Source organism: Tursiops truncatus, chromosome 8 (assembly GCF_011762595.2).
Source record: "Tursiops truncatus isolate mTurTru1 chromosome 8, mTurTru1.mat.Y, whole genome shotgun sequence".
NCBI classification, from domain to species: domain Eukaryota; kingdom Metazoa; phylum Chordata; class Mammalia; order Artiodactyla; family Delphinidae; genus Tursiops; species Tursiops truncatus.
The window spans coordinates 99,604,687-99,625,007 of NC_047041.1; the positions used below are offsets into that span (position 1 = coordinate 99,604,687).

General features: G+C 45.6%; 1 pseudogene; it reads right to left on the reverse strand.

Annotated features, from left to right (window-relative positions):
• Positions 1–220: 220 nt before the first annotated feature.
• Positions 221–19,927, reverse strand: LOC101338355 (solute carrier family 22 member 6-like; annotated as a pseudogene).
• Positions 19,928–20,321: the final 394 nt, after the last annotated feature.

Below are 20,321 nucleotides of genomic sequence, written 5' to 3' on the forward strand. Positions count from 1 at the left end.
GCGGCCTCTGTGGAAACAGTGGGAGAAGTTGTGCATAGCTACTTTTAATGAAATGGTAGGGTGGATCTGGCTAGGAGTGGGGGGCCCAGGGGAAGTATTCCCTGGAACCACAGGTCTAGTAGAGGTCCCTCCCGTCTTCCCCTGCCTGCCATTTCTCCATTCCTCCACTTGGTGTGGACGTACAGGAGATGCAGGGGCTCTGGCCACTCTCTGCCCCTTCTCACTTCTCAGGAGGACTGGAGTGGGACCATCTGCTGCTCTGCTGCATGTGCCCCGATTTCTCTTTCCACCTACGGGGGAAGGAGAGGCAGGGTGTGGGAGTAGAGATGGGGGATGCTTTTTAGATGTTTGTGCTCAGCTGTCCCATTTTATGCCCAAATCTCCCACTATTTCCAAGAGTCCCAGAAAGGATTCTAGGGGACTCAGCCTATCTGTGAGAACAGGACCAGGAGCCAAAGGAAGCAGGAAGCCTGGATTCTGGCTGTGGCTTCACCAGAGTCCAGCTGAATGACCCCAGGTAAGTCCCTGCTCTCCCCGGGTCTGGCCTTTTTTGTTTAATGGGGCTGGATCAAGGATTTGTGAGGGCCTTATAGCTCTGAGTGTAGGGAGGGGAGGGGAGCGGGCAGCGTACCTTCTCTCCACGTCCTGCAGTGTGTTGGGCAGTGGCAGCCCCAGAGTCTCTGGCAGGAGAACAGGGATGGGGCAGGCAGCCACAAGGACTGCTCCGTAGATGAAGAGAGGCAGGGAAGGGTAGAGCTCAGAGGTCATGCCCACCAGTGGGCTCAGAATGCTGCCTATGTTGGCCAAGGTGGTTGTCACACTCGGACCTCTCTGCCTGTGGAGAGGAAGAGCACCTTGGTGAGGCCGGTGAGGCTTGTGGGTGCCCTAACTCTGCCTGCCAATGGTGTTTTCTTTTTTCACATTCCGTACACAGCCAAATGCTTGCACTTACCTTGGCTAAGAGGAAAGTTGGAAGCAAATGGTTTTGGAACCAGGAAGCCTGGGTTCCAGTTCCAGTTTGAACCTGCTGTATAACTGAACATGTCCCCAACCAACCTCTCCCCCAAGCTCCAGATGCTATATCTAGCTTCCTACTTAACACCTTAATTTGGATGTCCAGAGGGCCCCTCAAATTGTAGATGGCCAAGAACTTTTCGTTTCTACCTCCAAATCCTTGCTCAGATTTCCCCATCCTGGCACAGGGCACTTCTAACCACTCAGTTGCTCAAGCTCAAGTATCTGTAATTATCCCCGATACCTCCTGTTCCCTTATTTCCCCACATCCAAAATATGAATTTGGTTGGCTTTTCTTCCAGAACACATTCAGAATCAGTTCCTCTTCTCCATCTCTACAACCACTGCCCTCCAGTTCATGCGAAGCCATTTTCACCTCTATTTATTGTTTTAAAGTTTTTTTGGATGTGGATCATTTTTTTTAAAAATTTATTTATTTTATTTTTATTTATTTTTGGCTGCGTTGGGTCTTTGTTGCTGGGCGTGGGCTTTCTCTAGTTGCGGTGAGCGGGACCTATTCTTCGTCGCAGTGCGCGGGCTTCTTGTTGCGGTGGCTTCTCCCTAGAGCATGGGCTCTAGGCGCGCGGGCTTCAGTAGTCGTGGCTTGTGGGCTCCAGAGCCCAGGCTCAGTAGTTGTAGCGCATGGGCTTAGTTGATCCGCGACACGTACGATCTTCCCAGACCAGGGCTCGAACCCGTGTCTCCTGCGTTGGCAGGCGGATTCTTAACCACTGTGCCACCAGGGACGCCCGGATGTGGACCCTTTTAAAAGTCTTTTATTGAATTTGTTACAATATTGTTTCTGGTTTATGTTTTGTTTTGTTCTTGGCCACGAGGCATGTGGGATCTTAGCTCCCCGATTAGGGATTGAACCCGCACTCCCTGCATTGGAAGGCAAAGTCTTAACCATTGGACTGCCAGGGAAGTCCCCATTTTCACCTCTTGACAGTACTATTGCAGTAGCCTCCTGACTGGTTTTCCCATTTTCACTCTTGGCCCTTCTATCCCCAGCCTATTCTCCACGAGGAAGCCAAAGTGATCTTTAAAACTGTAACTCAGATATTTTCACCCTCTGCTTAAAAACATCCTGTGACATCTCATCATGCTAGAATAAAATCCGACCTCCTCCTAAATCCCTACATGATTGCTCCTTGCCTACCAAGTTCTTATCTTGTGCCCTATCCCTTTGTTTCCTCATTTATTCCTTAGTGTTTGCCTTTGATCTTTACCAAGGAGACCTACCCTGATCATCTTATCTAAAGCTACCCAGTCACTCTCTTTTTCTACTTTTTTTTTGGATCTCTGAGGCAGAGGGTTGAGTTACTCATAACCCTCAGTTCATGACCTTACCCTCTATTATCATTTGTCCTTGAAAGGCTCCCTTATTCCCCCCCCTTAATTGTTTACTCCTTTTATTATCATTACCCACTCCTAATCCCCTCCTTGCCAAAGTCAACCATTCTATTGCGTTTGATGTGCAATTTTTTTTTTAAGGTTTATTTATTTATTTAGCTGTATTGGGTCTTTGCTGCTGCATGTGGGCTTTCTCTAGTTGTGGCGAGCGGGGTCTACTCTTGGTTGTGGTGCGCGGGCTTCTCATTGCGGTGGCTTCTCTTGTTGCGGAGCACGGGCTCTAAGCACGTGGACTTCAGTAGTTGCAGCACACGGGTTCAGTAGTTGTGGTGCACGGGCTTAGTTGCTCCAAGGCATGTGGGATCTTCCCGGACCAGGGCTCAAACCCGTGTCCCCTGCACTGGCAGGCGGATTCTTAATCATTGCTCCACCACGGAAGTCCCTGCATTTTTTATTTGTATATGTTCTTGTAAAATGTGTATTGTTCTGTGTGCAAATATTTTAACTTACCTAAATGGTAGAGGTAATAGATCATTCTATTTCTCATTTCACTCAGCACTCTGTTTCCTGACCAGGGATTGAACCTGGAACCTGGCAGTGAAAGCGCCGAGTCCTAACCACTGGACCGCCAGGGAATTCCACTCTGTCTTTTAAATTTGTCCATTGTGTCCTTCACTAAGCAGAAGTCCTTTTTGATATAATGAAATTGATATAGCTACCATGTTTCTCTCTTCCTCTTCCTCCCTCTCCCTTTCTTTCCCCCTCCTTTCCCACTCCCTGCTCCCCTCCATCTCCATCTCCATCTGCGTCTGCATCTCCATCTCTATCTATCTCCAAGCCCTCTCTTCAATTCTGCTTGTCTCTTCTTGCACCAAGAAAGCCATGGCTTTGTTGTATGTCTTAATAGATGGTAGAGTGAGACTCTCTTCTTTGCTTTTCTGTTTCAGAATTGACTAGCAATTGTGGTCTTTTTTCTTCCATATAAATTTTAGAGTAAGTTTTTGGAGTTCCTAAAAAATGATCTAATTGAAATTCTGATTAGATTCTGTTGAATTTCTATAAATTTCTAAGAGTTAACTTCGAGAGGATGGACATCTTTATTATGTCATTCTAAACAAGAGTGTGGAATGTCTCTCCACTTACTAAAATAATCTTTGTGATCTTAAAAATGTTTCAGAAATTTTCTCCATGGAAGTCTTGGCTGTCCTCTGTTAATTTCCTGATAATATCTAGCTTTTGGTGTTATTCTGAATGGTGTCTTCATTTTCAAAGATTTTCTATGTCATTTTCTGGATTATTTCTCTAGATTATTGCTTCTAGGTTATTGCTATTGACATTTTGGTAATTTGATTTTGTATCCAGCATCCTGCTGAACTCTTTTATTAGTTTTAATTGCTTATTGATTTTATTGGTTTATCTAGGTCAATGATCATATACTCTCTAAATAATGATGTTTTAAACGCTTGTCTTTTAAAGTGCTTATTTCCTTCCCAGGAGAGCTGTGCTGTCCAGGACCCCGAGTACTGTGTTAAACAGTTGATTCTAAGATCAAAGCGAATGCACATGACTTTCTTCATTATGTATAGTGTTTGTTCAGGTGTTCTGCTTAACTCTCTGGGCTCCCAATTTCCCTTAGATGGTTGGCCTAGTTTTCCCTGACTCTTATTCCAGCTCTTTGGTGGACGTTTAAAAATACTTTAAGGATATTTAAAAATACTTTATACTTTTTGGGGGTTATTGTCAATGTTATTTTTTTATTTTAATGGAAATAGAAGTCCTTTTTTTCTAATAGATTTCCAGAAGTTCTTTATAAATGCTGCATACAAATCCCTGTAAATGCCTTCTTTTTCTCTTTTCACCTTGTTTATAGTGAAACAAATGACCAGGATTAAAAAAAAATCCAACGTAGAAAACTTTATCAATGTGCCTTTTTTGGTTAGCCTTTTTTTCTTTATGTCTTCAGAAATCCTCCCCTCTTCAGCAGAAATTAACTTTTCTTTAAGGTTGAAATATGATTGCATTTTATTTATTTCCCAGATGGGTTAGTAGATGTCCTGGAACTATTTGTTAAATAGGCCACGTTTTATCCTATCATCTGCAGTGCTTCCTCTGCAAGTTTTCCTACGTGTGTGTCTGTTTTGGAGCTTACTATTCTTTTCCATTGGACAATTTGTTCTTTCCTGCTCCAGCATCCACTATCTTAATTACTACAATTTTATAATAAGAGTTTATAATATGCCTTGATTTCTGGTAGGGCAAGTCCTTCCCCTCTGTCCTTTTTAAAAAAGTACCTTGGTTATACTTGGTCCACAGCACTTTTTTTTTTTTTTTTTTCGGTACGCGGGCCTCTCACTGCTGTGGCCTCTCCCGTCGCCGAGCACAGGCTCCGGACGCACAGGCCCAGCGGCCATGGCTCACGGGCCCAGCCGCTCCGCGGCACGTGGGATCCCCCCGGACCGGGGCACGAACCCGTGTCCCCTGCATCGGCAGGCGGACTCTCAACCACTGCGCCACCAGGGAAGCCCCCACAGCACTTTTATATACATTTTAGAATTTGCTTGCTAGTTTCTTGAAAATATCTATCGGGATTTTTTTTTTTGTTACGCTGGCCTCTCACTGTTGTGGCCTCTCCCGTTGCGGAGCACAGGCTCCGGACGCGCAGGCTCAGCGGCCATGGCTCACGGGCCCAGACGCTCCGTGGCATGTGGGATCTTCTCGGACCGGGGCACGAACCCGTGTCCCCTGCATCGGCAGGCAGACTCTTAACCACTGCGCCACCAGGGAAGTCCTATCTATTGGGATTTTGATAAAAATTGCATTGAATTTATAAATCAGTCTTGGAATCACTAACATTTTAATATCATCTTATGTAAATTATGAGTTGACATATTATGAGATTTCCTCTCCATGCACATAATACATTTATTTACATTTTCTTTAATACCTTTTAATATAATTTAAAAATTTTCTTGAAAAAAGTCTAATTTTTAGAAGAGTAGAGAATGCAGTTGATCTTTTGTTTATTGACCTTGTATCTAGCCACCTTGCCAAACTTTACTATTTCTAATAATTTTAGATTTTTATATAGATTTTTAAAATTAATTTTTATTGGAATGCAGTTGATTTACAATGTTGTGTTAGTTTCTGCTGTACAGCAAAGCGAATCAGTAAAGTTATACCTATATATAGATCCACTCTTTTTTGGATTCTTTTCCCACATAGGTCATTACAGAGTATTGAGTAGAGTTCCCTGTGCTATACAGTAGGTTCTTATTAGTTACCTATTTTATATACAGACAGTTATATCCTCTCTAAATAGTGGTAGTTTTGATTTTTCCTTTCCAGTCCTATTTCTGTTATTTGTTATTCTTATCCTAGGCATTGACCACACTCTCCAGGATAATGTTGAATAGAGGAGGAGACAGCAGGCACATTGGTCTTATTCCCAAGTTTAAAGAGAATGTTTCTGGGGCGTCCCTGGTGGTGCAGTGGTTAAGAATCTGCCTGCCAATGCAGGGGACACGGGTTCGAGCCTTGGCCCTGGAAGATCCCACATGCTGCGGAGCAACTAAGCCCGTGCGCCACAACTACTGAGCCTGTGCTCTAGAGCCTGCGAACCACAACTACTGAGCCCGTGTGCCACAACTACTGAAGCCCACGCACCCTAGAGCCTGTGCTCTGCCACAAGAGAAGCCACTGCAATGAGAAGCCCATGCACCGCAACGAAGAGTAATCCCCGCTCTCTGCAACTAGAGAAAGCCCGCGCACAGCAACGAAGACCCAGTGCAGCCAAAAATAAATAAAATAAATTTTAAAAAATACAAAAAAAAGAGAGACAGTGCTTCTAATGTTTCACCATCAAGAAATAATATTTGCTGTGGATTTTTAGTAGATGTTCCATATCAACTTAAATTTCCTTCTATTGTTGTTTTACTAAGACTATTTTTAATGGATGCTAATTTTTATTAAATATTTTTTGTTTCTATTGGGATGATAATCTATTAATATAGATTAATAGATCTATCTTAATATATTTTAATTTTTGTGATATTAATATATTTTCTAAAGTAAAACTACCCTTGCTTTCCTGAGTCAGCTCTCCTTGGTCATAATGTATTATCATTTTTTATACATCACTGGATTCATTTTTCTAATATTTTGTTTAAGATTTTTGTATCTGTTTATGAGTAATATTGGCCTGTAATTTTATTTCACAACTATCCTCTTTTGGTTTCAGGATCACCTGACCTCACAGAATGTATTTGGCATAATTTCCCTTTTTCTCTTTTTTGGGGAAGCGTTTGTATAACATTGGAAGATTTGTTCCTTAAAAGTGTGGTGGAACTCACCTGTATTAATATCTGGGTCTGGTGTTTTCTTTGAGGCAAGATTTTAAAGTTTACTCTTCAGAATTTTTTTTTTCTTTTTCTTCTTTTTTTTTTTTTTTTGTGGTACGCGGGCCTCTCACTGTTGTGGCCTCTCCCGTCGCGGAGCACAGGCTCCGGACGCGCAGGCTCAGCGGCCATGGCTCACGGGCCCAGCCGCTCCGTGGCATGTGGGATCTTCCCGGACCGGGGCACGAACCTGTGTCCCCTGCATCAGCAGGTGGAGTCTCAACCACTGTGCCACCAGGGAAGCCCCCAGAATTTTTATTTATTCTAGAATCAGTTTTCCTATATTATTTTTTTTAGGAATTTGTCAATTTCATCTAAATTTAAAATTTATCAGGACTTCCCTGGTGGTCCAGTGGTAAAGAATCTGCTTTCCAATGCAAGGAACGCGGGTTCCATCCTTGGTTGGGGAATTAGAATCCCACATGCCATGGGGCAACTAAGCCCACAGCCTCAACTACTGAGCTAACGCGCCTCAGTGAGGGAGCCCGCATGCTGCAAACTGCAACGCCCACATGCTCTGGAGCCTGTGTGGCCCAACCAGAGAGAGAAAACCCACACGCCACAACTAGAGAGAAGCCTGAGCCACAACGAGGACCCCGATGCAGCCAAAAAAAAAAAAAAAAAAATTTATCAGTATAGACTGGTTTATAGTTTTTTGCATCTTTAATTACTTAATTAAATTTTTGCATCTTAATTTCTCTAGATCTATAGTTCAGTTTTTTTTAATTCCTAATATTTATTCGTGTCCAGTTTTCTATTTTTTTTATTATTATTACTAGGCATTTGTCCATTTCACTGATATTTTCAAAGATTGACTTTTTGTTTTGTTGACCCTCTTTTTTATACATTTGTTTTCTATTTAATCTGTTTCTGGTACTATTATTATTGTGTTTTATAGATAAGATGACTGAGCATTTGGACTAGTTACCTTTTATACCAGAGCCATATTCTTTTTTTTTTTTTGGCCATGCCCTGCGGCTTGTGGGATCTTAGTTCCCCAACCAGGGATTGAACCTGGGCCCCAGCAGTGAAAGCGCCGAGTCCTAACCACTGGACTGCTGGGGAATTCTGAGCCATATTCTTAACCATTGTACTTTTTTTGGTCTTAAAGTCTATTTCGGCTTCTATATCTACCTAACTTTCTTCTGGTTAACATTTGTCTAGTATAACCTTTTCTATTTCTCCACATTTAAGATTTTCATGGTCTAACATTTTAAATGGGTCTCTTGTAAACTTCATGAACTAGACTTAAATAAAATCAACTTGGACAATCTCTGCCTCTTAACTGGTAGGTTTAATCTATTTATATCTATTGTTGTGACATATATTTTGAGTTATTGATACCATCTTACTTTTTGTCTTTAATTTGTTCTAATTTCTGTATGTTTTTGTTCTCCTTTGTTGCCTTAAAAAATAATTGATTGACCTTTGTATCCTTTCTGGCTGGAAACCTTTTGGCTCTAGGACCTCATTGTTCCATTCCAGGACTCCTCCCCAACACCCCTAGGAGAAAACAATGTTTTTTCCTTGCAATAGGTCCTCTTCCCCTCCTTCCAATTCCCTGCCCTAAGGGACCTGCTTTTGATAGGCGCATACTTTGATTAGTTGTTTGCACTGGGAGAGGGTGTTTTGGAGAGACCCCTCCTCATGGGGAGGCTTAAGTAACAATTGATGAATTATAAGAAAGAAGCATTCATTAATGCCAAGAGTTTTGCTTTGCTGAGTGATGTATGCAGATATACAGCCAGAGATGAATTCCTAGGAGGAGATTTTAGCAGTTATGTGGAGGAAGTATCAGGAGAGAGAAAGAGGAGAAGAATAAGTGACTGTTAGCCAAGAATGGATTTTTTTTTTTGCGGTACACGGGACTCTCACTGTTGTGGCCTCTCCCGTTGCGGAGCACAGGCTCCGGACGCGCAGGCTCAGCGGCCATGGCTCACGGGCCCAGCTGCTCCGCGGCATGTGGGATCCTCCTGGACCGGGGCACGAACCCGTGTCCTCTGCATCGGCAGGCCGACTCTCAACCACTGGGCCACCAGGGAAGCCCCCAAGAATGGATTTGAGGGACAACAGAAATGCCTATTAAGTGTTTTGGCTGTGTGGTATGTGATATGAGCATCTCTTCCATCCCCCAAGGAGTCTTCATAAAATCAACAATGTTTAGTGACAGTTTTTAGGGCATTTTTCTCCTTAGAGATGTGCCGAAGTACAGTGTCCTGTCTCAAGGTTGGTAAAGGGCACAGTGAGAAGCTGTCCATAGAAGACAATCTTATATGAGCTACACTGAAATTAATTAAGAATGAAACAATATTATTGGCACCAGAATAGACAGACAAGTCCATGGAACTGAATAGTCCAGAAACAGTATAAGATAAGGGTGCCAGGCGGGAAAGTTTGGGTTACTCCTAGTGGGGGAAGGTAGTGGGTGTTCTAGGTGTTCTAGGAGATGCTATGCCCATCTGTGACTTATTTTGAACCCTCTACCCTACCCTGAGGTCCCACGCACCTGGAGTAGTTGAGGATGACAAAGAGGGGCAGAGAGACCAACAGCTGCAGGTGGCACCAGTGGGGCACAGCATAAGCCATGCCAGCCAGGAAGAGCTGGCCTACAGTGGGGACAAATCCAAAGAAGAGGCCCAGACCTGGCCGGGCATGGGTGGGCAGCCACTCCAGATCTGGGGAGAAGAGCAGAGCTTAGGTTGAAGTCAGGGCTGTGTGAGTACGTGTGTATTTGGGGGTGGTTGTCACTTCCAGAAGGAGGACGACCCTCACATTGGAGTAGAAGGGCTCTTCTCTTGAGCGCAGTCCTACTCTGCACCCCTAGGTCCCTCACAGGGTAAAGCAAGGGTGGTTTGATCTCTGGTTAGGTTCCGTGTGTGTGGAGAAAGGAATGGGCTAGAAGACTCTGAATTCCCAGGCATTCTCCTATTCAGTGTCCCCAACCCCAACATTCATGTTTCCTCACTTCTCCCAAACCTCTTTTGAATGGCCTCCAGCCACTCCCTCTGCACCTCCTTCAACTCATTTTAATTCAGCAGTTATTTAGAGGTGAGGACTCTGTGCCATGCCCTTTGCTTGACCTGGGAAATAGAGATGAATGAGCCTTACCCTCAGGCCATTCTGCACCACTGTCGTTTCTTCCAATGGGTCGCTCTCTGGCCTCTGGGCCTTGTATATTCTTTTTAAAAATAATTAATTAATTTATTTGGCCGCTCTGCTTGGCTTGTGGGATCTTAGTTCCCTGACCAGGGATCAAACCCAGGCCCCCTCCAATGGAAGCTTGGACTCCTAACCACTGGAATGCCAGGGAAATCCCTATTCTTTTTGTCTAGAACTCTGCCCCAGAACCTTACTCCTTTCTTTCTGTCTCACTTTTCGTTCAGTTCTGAGCTTAGCTGTCACCTCTTCTGGGGAGAGTTCCTGGCTCCCCAAGTCCTGATTGAACACTCCACTTCTGAACTCCCACATCACCCAGGATGGCCCTCATCCTAGCCTTTAGTAAACCAATTTGTAACTGCTTGGCACTCTCTCCAGTCAACTATTAACTCTTTGAGGTCATGGGTAGTGTCCTCTTGTTCACTTGTGTATTCCCATGCAGGATGTTACACAAATTAAATGCCTTTCAAAATTGTATTGAATAAAGAAATGTTGAATTAAAGACTCCCTGTGTGACTGGCTTCTCTAAGCAACCCTACTCCAATCTCTGAGGCTTTATTTAGTTTATCCTTACAATGATCCCTAAATATCTAGGATGAATTCCAGCCCCCAGTAATCAGAGCTACCAAAGAGGTCATGATCTTATCTTTTTTTTTCTGCCCGGGGCACTGCCTACTCCAGGAGAGGCCCAGATAGGTCAGGATCGGCTGGAACAGGTAGACTCCACTTTGTACTCAGGGAAGGAACTGAGGTTTGACTTTGTCAGGTCTGCTGGTTCACTGGATCCCTGTGATTGAGGAGTCCCCACGAGCCTGGCCCTCCCGGGTTCCCTCCCACTCAAAGTCATGGAAGTGCTGCTGGCGCCCGACAGCCATGCCTGAGAGGAAATGGAACGCGCAGTAGGTTGGGAAGTTGAGTGCGAAGGCAGCACAGGTCCCTGAGACTAACTGCAGGTAGCTCCAGATCAGCACCTTCTGACAGCCCAGCCTGTGAAAGGAGGGGAAACCTGGGTCTGGAGAGCACATTGCTTGCTCCCCTGCCCCATGTCCCTGGCTGTCTCATCCTTGGTGCCCTGGGCAATCTAACAGCTGCTTGTAAGGCTGCCCACCTGTGCCCATCATGTAGATGCTGAGATGGGAGATAGGGAATAATTGGGTGAGGGCTGGCATCTAGGGGACCTGGTGTTGGGAGGATCCTTGGGTTGCTGCTGTCCAGGGTCCTGACGCATCCCAGCATACCTCTGTGGAGAGAGCCACGCGCCTTCATCAGTATCATAGAGGGTGTGTTGAAAACAATCCACATACCAGAGCCCCACTTAAGGCCTGTTGGATATCTGGAAGGTAAGCTAGAAACCTGATTTTTTTTTTTTTTTTTTTTTTTTTTTTGCGTTACGCGGGCCTCTCACTGTTGTGGCCTCTCCCGTCGCGGAGCACAGGCTCCGGACGCGCAGGCTCAGCGGCCATGGCTCACGGGCCCAGCTGCTCCGCGGCATGTGGGATCCTCCCGGACCGCGACACGAACCCGTGTCCCCTGCATCGGCAGGCGGACTCTCAACCACTGCGCCACCAGGGAAGCCCTAGAAACCTGATTTTTTTTTTTTTTTTTTTTTTTTTTTTTTTGCGTTACGCGGGCCTCTCACTGTTGTGGCCTCTCCCGTCGCGGAGCACAGGCTCCAGACGCGCAGGCTCAGCGGCCATGGCTCACGGGCCCAGCCGCTCCGCAGCATGTGCGATCCTCCCGGACCGGAGCACAAACCCGCGTCCTCTGCATCGGCAGGCGGACTCTCAACCACTGCGCCACCAGGGAAGCCCTAGAAACCTGATTTTTAACAAGCTCCCAAGGTTTGGGAACTACTGCTCTGGGGTGTGGTTGATTGTTTGAATGTTGGTCGATGGTGACTCCGGTTAGGAGACAGCCTTTTGTGAGTTTTTTTAAAAACATTGAGGTATAATCAACATACCACAGTATAATAGTTTTAGGTCTATAACATAATGATTCTATATTTGTATACATTGTGAAATGATCACCACAATAAGTCTACTTAAAATACACCACCACATGTAGTTACAACAATTTGTGTGTGTGTGTGGCGAGAACACTTAAGATCTACTCTCTCAGCGACTTTCAAATACGCAATACAGTAAGAGTCACCATGCTGTACATTATATTCCCACGACTTATTTCGCTTATAACTGGAATTTGGACTTTTTGACCCCTTTCATTCATTTTGCCCACCCCTGACTCCCTGCCTCTAGCAACTACCTATCTGTTCTCTATATCTATGAGCTTGGTTTATGTGATTTTTATTTCTGGGAAACCTATGCAAGGCTTATCATTTTGCAAAATGCATATGATTGTGGCTTGTATTTTATGAATAATAACGCCGATTGTGTCTGCTGAAATGTCTGCTGTGACATTTATAATATTTTTAGATATTATTCTTTAGAAAATTGCCTCCTAGTATTCATCCCATGATCTTTTTATGGTCTTGGAAGATAGTCAAGTTTAGGGTATTAACACTGAGTTGCAGCTACTAATTTAACCCTCACCATAACCCCTATTTTATAGATGGAAAAACCAAGTCTAAGAGAGTTTGTATAACTCCTCATGGGCACACAGTTGTCGCTGATCTTAGCTTGTCTCTAGCTGTTATTGGTTCCTAGGTCTTTGTTTCTGTGACACTCACATGTCACATATAAGGCAGAGTGGTGGGAGGTGACTTCCTCAGGATGTTGGAAAATCCGGATTCTTGTCCTGCTTTGGCCACTTATTAGCTGTGTGACTGTACTTTTTAAAAAAGTAAACATTAACTATTTACGTTATACAATTATAAAGGTAATAGATTATCATTAAAGTTCAAATAATATAGTAATGAAAAGTGAAAAGTTCTCTTCTTTTCAATTCCACGCCTCAGAATTAACAACATCATTTTCTTGGGTTCCTTCTAGGCAGTTTGGGCAAGTTATCCAACATCCCTGAACCTAAGTGTCCTCATTGGTAAAATGCAGTTAATAGTACCATTCATGCTGGCTTCACAAGGGTATTGTGAGGAGGAATTGAAATGAGGCAAGACATGGAAAGTGCTGATGGACGGTTGTGTGATTTCTACAGAATTTCCAGACGTGGTCAGGCTTGGGTGGATCAGTCCTGTGTCCCTCTCTGGGTTCTCAGGGATGCCAGTCTCCCCTCTGTGTCCAGCCTAGAGGGCTTATGCCTTTGCTCCTTGAGCCAGCTTTGTTCACCACTGACCTGTCTGCCATGATCCCCAACGTCAAGTTTCCGACCAGTACTCCTGCCATGATGATGGGCTGACTCAGCTGTGGCAAGGTCTTGTGTGTGCACAAGAGGTCCCACTGTGAGGAAGGAAGAACTGGGGTCAAGGAGAGATGGGCCGGCCCCACAGCAGCTCATGCCCTCTCTCCTGGTGAGCTGAGGGTCTTGGATTAGGACAGGCACATAAGGAGGGCTTGCCTCCCTAAGTCACACACTCTTTCTCATCATCTTCTCCTAGTGAGAATGATTCAAGTTATTTCAAAACATGCAAGAGGTATCTTTTGGGATGACAGCTCAGACTACTCGCCCTTTTCTGAACACTAACCCCTCACCCTCTTTCAGGGCTCTTTCACCTGTCCCTCCCCGGGTGCAGCTGAAGAAAACTGACCCTGGAGCTGGACAGAGCTAACTCGTTTTTTTTTTAATATTTATTTATTTAGCTGTGCCGGGTCTTAGTTGAGGCATGTGGGATCTAGTTCCCTGACCAGGGATTGAACCCGGGGGCCCCCAGCATTGGGAGCACTGCGCCTTAGCCACAGGACCACCAGGGAAGTCCCCAGGTTCGTTTTCTTACAAATTTGGAAAAGCGACTCAGAGAAGCAAGCTTGGTTAAGGACACCCAAAGTTGGGGTGGGAGGACCAAGTTTGGAATGACGCGGAAGGGGAGCTGAGAAATCATGAGACAGAGAGTGGGAAAGGGAGAGGGAGAGGGAGAGGGAGAGGGAGAAAAAGATGAGGGAGGGGGAGAAGGAGGGAGGGGGGAAGGGGAGGGAAGGAGGGGCAGAGGGGAAAAGAATGCAGTAATTTAGTCAGAGGGAAGTGGAGGTGAGATCTTAGTGCCCGAGAGGTGAAGATAGAGAGTTCAGCTCTCCTGGTTTTCCTCAACCACCTGATCCCAGTCTTTCATAAGGCTGGGCTCAAGTTCTTGACCTTGGGTTCTGTGAAATACCTTTGCATCCTTCCGTTAACTTTCCATAAGCAAATTTGAGAGGGGTGTAGTTATTTGCAATCCTGAATAAGTGGCAATTGGATACCTCAACTAATAGTTTAAATTTTGTTGCTCTTTTTAATGAATATAAGAAAAAAAATTCTCCTTTTAAAAGTACTTCCTTTCTAGGTGGAGTAAAACAGCTCCACAGCCTGCAGGAAAATCATACTAAAATCAAAAGTCACACTGACGGATGTGACTTAAAGGATGTGACTTAAATCAAAATGACAAATAGGTGTGGTATTTCCTTTACATAAAAGCGAATTTTTGTATACTTTTGAGTGGATTTTAAAACTCATTTCTTTTGTTAACAGAAGAAAAAGGAAAGGGGGCAGGGATGACCAGGACGTTTAGGGAATGCTCCCTAAGATGTGTTAATATATATCCAAATGAATTCATCCTTCAAGTGTAATTACTTGATAATCTTGATTTGATTGGAGAGAAATCCTTATTTGTGAATTTAATTATTACAGTGAGACTTTTAATACCCTGTGCACACACCATATGATGTAAAGTTTGGGTGGTTGGCATTTGAACACTTTCTCCGAAGAGCAATGGACTTTATTGCTGTTTTATTCAAATAACTGCTATTCTGTAGTTCTCTGTGTTATCCGATATAATTTTTATTTAAAAAAGATTTTGGGGCTGTGTCAGACTGAGAATTCTTTTTTTTTTTTTTTTTTTTATGCGGTACGCAGGCCTCTCACTGCTGTGGCCTCTCCCGTTGCGGAGCACAGGCTCAGTGGCCATGGCTCACGGGCCCAGCCACTCTGCGGCATGTGAGATCTTCCCGGACCGGGGCATGAACCCGCCTCCCCTGCATCGGCAGGCGGACTCTCAACCACTGCGCCCCCAGGGAAGCCCTGGGAATTCATTTTTAACAGTACTTTAATGGAAACTTGTGAATGAAATACTACCGCGGAGATGCATGTGGGACACACTGTAGTGTGGAGTTAGGGATATGATAGACCAGAACTGAGGAATGGAAATATGAGAAGCAAGAGGTATAGGAAAGAGGTAAGAGGTCAGAGGAGCGCTGGAGGAGGGACGGACTGGGAGTGTGGGATTGACAGATGCAAACTATTGTATAGAGGACAGATGAACAACAAGGTCCTACTGTGTAGCACAGGGAACGATATTCAATAACCTGTGATAAACCATCATGGAAAAGAATATGAAAAGGAATATACACACGTGTAACTGAATCACTCTGCCGTACAGCAGAGGTTAACACAACATTGTATATCAACTATACATCAATAAAATTTAAAAAAATAAGTGTATCGATTTTAGAGAAAATGGAAAAATAAGGATTTGTTAAAAAAAAAAAAAGAACCAAGGCGTGCAAAGAGAACAAAAACTGTATGCAGTCTGGTGATGAAATCTGGGTGTCGTCCAGAATAGGAATTGATAAATGAGTATACAATATGTACTCAGAATTTTTCTGCCTCTGTTCTGCCCTAAGGTGCTTGTCATCTGTAAAAGCAACAATTGGGTGGGGCTTACATCACCGTAGGTTTAGCACTGGCTTTTACTATATATATTCTCTTCATGTGCACCTGAGACTTGAGGGTCGTATAGTTGTGTGCTCCTGGGCCTCATGTATATAGAATTACTTTCTCAGTAACAGGAACCAAAGTCTAGGAATAGGCAGTGGTGGATTTGAGGGAGACTCAGAGAACTGCTGCCTAGGAAAGCTCTGCACTGCTAACTTGATAAAGGCTGTGATAAATGACAGATGCTGTGAGACTGGCCTCAGGGGAAAGAAAAAGAGGAAACGAATGACAGTGGCACCAGGAATTAGAGCTGTGAAACGGTAACTGTTGTTCATCTGCAAAACAGAAGTGAACGGGAGACTCAGGCCGGTCATTCATAACAGCTCACGCCCTCCCTGCCCTACAGTCATTGGACCCAGGGGTGGGCACCTGACCCAGGCCAGCAAATAAGTCTTTCCTAGAATTTTTCAAAGTTGAAGCGGAGAGACAGTTATTAGGAGAGAGCCCAGAATGGTCAATGGCCACATTGTGAAGGATCCGCGGCAGAGTCACATGCCCAACATGCAAAGGAAAGTAAAGATAAGAGCCAGCAAGGGTCCTGCTCGCATGGCCCTGGTTCCCACAGCTCCTAGAGCAAGCCCTGCCTCCGCTCATCTCGTGGTTTGGTTATGGGAGCCTTTATACACTCTCTTCATGCTCAGATTAGCTTGAGTTGAATTGCAGCCACTTGCAAACAAGAGTCTTGACTAATATAGTTCAGATAGAAGCTGCTGGTTACTACTTAGGATACCTTACTTCAGAAGAAAAGAAGAAGAGCTCAGACAGAGTTTTTATCGGAACCCAGAGACAGCATCTTTTCCTTATTATATGTATTTATTTTTTGCTTTGCCTTTACAATGCAGAAGTATCCCTTTGGGATACTGGGCCATTTGGGAGTTCTTTCCAAGAGGAGGCTGAGACTTATGTTTCTCAGGTGACCTGTGCCATTGTGCCTACCAGATACAGCCACGTGGTCTGGGTGGAGTATCTTCACTGCGACTAAGCTTCTTGCTTATGCGACCCCTGATAACTTGTGAGCCGTTTCATTTGCTTCACAACTCAGAAGGCCCAGCTTCACGTTAGGTTATGCATGTAAGCTGCCTATTATCCTAATGAAATGGTCTCTGGTGCAGCCTTTGGCATTATTGGCCCAAGGAAGAAGTATCCCGGTTGTGTTTATGAAATAGACCTTTTAGTGCCCTACGTCCATGTGTGGTGGTGGAGAATGGTCCCGTTCACAGTGCCTGTTGGAAGAGGATTGGATTATCCTTGGCGTCTCCCCACAACTCAGGAAAACTGTGTGCATCTGGCTTTGTCAGTCATTGAAACCAAACATGATGAGATTACTACCAAGCCTCCATCTAGAAGGAGAGCTAAGGTGCACACTTACCCGGATTCTTTGTTCCAGAGGGCAAGAAATTTGAGCTTTGGATCAAACTGCCTGCTGTTTTGAACAGAAGAACAGCAGCCAGGTTGATAGTTCCCGGAGTATTGTCAGACTTGGAAAGCAGAGTGTAGAGTTCTAAGAAGGGAAATGGAAAAGCAGAATTGGAAGCCTTGATAACATACACGTTAAGGTGGGTGGAGGGGAATGTCTCAGGATTTGGGTTGAGGCTGGAGAATAATGAAGAAGGTTCTTCCCCAACTCTGCAGGGGTGGGATGGCCTGCGATGCCTGCGCGCCCGGAGGGAGGACTGGCCAGCCTTTGTCGCCTTCTGCTTCTGCAGCTTGTCTGTCTAGTGGGGAGTGTGGCTCAACCTTTATCACTTTCAGACGGATGCTGCGTCAGGCGAGTTTGGGGGCTCTGCTCGACCACAGCCTCTTCTCAAGGCATCTTTTCTGCAGAGCCCTGACTAAAGGACAAGGGACCACGTAATCGCACTGTATTGTCCGTTGGCATGGTGATTAGATGAAGTGTGGACACCTGAGCCAGCTGCTGGGCTGGGGATGGGCTGCTCCCCAGTGTGTTGAGCTGGGCCAGTTGAAGCCTTTTCTGAATTAAGATTCACAGACATGTTCTGGTTGGTGGTAGGCCCTAATTCTGAGGGGTAATGGATCAGAGCTGGGACCAGTGGTTGTCTTGCAAATGGGCACACAGACGAAATGGGGTGAGGAGAGAGTTACAGAGTAAGTGTATAGGGATGTCTCTGGTGCTCCCATCCCTGGTTCCAGATTCCATGAGGCCTGGACACACTTCGTTTCCTGCCCTTGCGTTCCCTGAAATCCCTTTTCTCGTAAGCTGACTTGAGAGAGCTTCTCTTCCTTGCAACCAAAAGATCATTGACAAGCACAGATGTTAAGAGCACGATCCATGTGACAGCTACGAAGTGCAGAATTCAGCCGGATGAACCACTTAGCAGGCCAGGGAGACGCTACAGTCGACTGTGTGTGTGTTTCGGGGGAGGGGTGTTAAATCACTAGAGATGAAAGGACCCTCCCATAACCCTGTTCTCTTTCCCGTCTTAGTTCCTTGGCTGCTCTCCATCTCCTGGCCCCAGCTGCCGAGAGCTATTTCTAGATGAAGTCAGGAAATTGTTTTTGTCTCTAGGACTCTGAGCCCAGAATCCCCTGCTCAGGAACACCCTCCTTGCCCTCCACTATCTGCATGCCTCCTTTCTAGCTTCCTCTCAACCACCGCCCCACCTCCCTACCCCGTGGAATTGCAACCTCTCAGGGAAACCAAAGTAGAATATCAAACTCCAGTAATAGTATCTCTCTCTCTGGTGGAGGTGGAGGGGCAGGGAGTAGCTTTCTGCAAGGAGTTCCATAACCTCCTCTACCAGGAAGACCTCAACTCCAACCCCTGTTCTCTTACCTGCATTTAGGCAGAGCTCTTCATAGCTCCAGGGTCTTCAGACAAACTCAGGTCAGGTTCACACAGTCTGTGTGTGTGTGTGTGTGGGGGGGGGTGGTAAGATGGGGACACAGGGGTTGGAAGGAGGAGGTCCAGGTCTCCTCACGTCAGTCACGATGGTGGAAGGGAAGGTGCTATTGTCATAGATCCAGCCGTGGGCGCAGGGCTCTGTGGCCCCCGTGCCTTTGGTCTCTGTGCCATTGGGAAAGGATGGTCCCTGCTGAGGGGGAGGTGAAGAGGAGGCAGATCTTGGGCCGCCCCTGCCCGTCCCGGGGCAGCCAGGCGTCCAGCTCCCCGTCCTTGCTGAGGTTGGTGTCGGCAGGTGAGCGGCAGTGGTGGGTGTGGATGGCAGTGGTGAAGTTCTGCAGGGTGTTGTGCAAAGCCGTTAGGAGCAGGGGCACAATCAAGAGTGGTCTGGATCTGCTGGAAGCGGCCGATGTCCCCCAACCTGCAGCAGGAAGTCATTGAAAGCCGTGGGGCAGGATCTCGCAGGGGCACAGGAGCTGAGGCCTCTCCCTCCCACAGCCTGTTTCCTGTCTTTCGGTGCAGGGGGAGGAGACAGACTGCCCTTTGCCTCCTCAGCTCATCAGATCCTGTGTCTGCTGTGGCCCTAAGTCACCTGAGCTAAAGACTCGTGTTTATATCTTCTCTTGAGGCACCAAGTTAAACTGTGACTTGAAAGTAAGACGTTCAAGTATTAAGACTCATCAGGTCAGTGATTTGTTCAAGGGGATCTAAAGGGCAGGTAAAGTTGGATGGGGTGGAAGAAACCACCTTCTTGTGAAGGAGGGATATGCGTGATGCCCCAAAGTTTGGTGGTTTGACCCTCCCCACCCCAGGCCAGAGCAAGCGACCTCCTTCTTGGAGGAGATAGGAGAGAGCAGAGGGAGGCCCAGGCTGCTTTGAGCACATAGCCGCAGCTGAATTCCCTTTTCTCAAGGCCACTTGGGCCACATGGAGTTGGGTGAAAGCTCTGAAGAACTCACACAGAAATGCCATTGTGCTGCGGTTGTCAGCACGCCCCAACCTGTGAGCACTGCCTCTGTGTTAATCCCAGAACCTGGGCCTTCAGCTAAGCCACCGCTTAACCTCCACTCAAAGAGTGAAGCCTGGGAATTCTCTGGTGGTCCAGTGGTTAGGACTCGGCACTTTCACTGTCGGGGGCCAGGTTCAATCCCTGGTGTGGGGAACTAAGGTCCAACAAGCATGACATGCGGCCAAAAAAAAAAAAAAAAAAAAAAGTGAACCCTCCTCAGAGGTAAATACCCACAGGGCCTCTTTTCTCATTATAATACAATCCACTCCCAATTTTTCTCTTTCCCTCAACTGTAACAGCTAAAACCAAGGAAATGTCCACCATCGTCTATCCCATTAGCTGCTTAACCATCCTCAAAACTGGGAAAAAAAAATCTTTATTGAGATTTAGTATATACAATAAAATGCTTCAATTTGGGGGCTCATTTCGACAAGTTTTGACAAATTTATACACCCATGTAACCACTATATAGAACATTTTTATCACCTCCAAATTTCCTGGTACCATACTCCAGATAGCTCTACCTAGTCCTAGGCAATAGATTTGTCTTTTCTAGAGTTTCAAATGAATATCATACAGTGTATACTCTTGCGTCTGGCTTCTTTTATTTATTTTTTATTTTTTGCGGTACGTGGGCCTCTCACTGTTGTGGCCTCTCCCGTTGCGGAGCGCAGGCTCAGGACGCGCAGGCTCAGCCGCTCCGCGGCATGTGGGATCT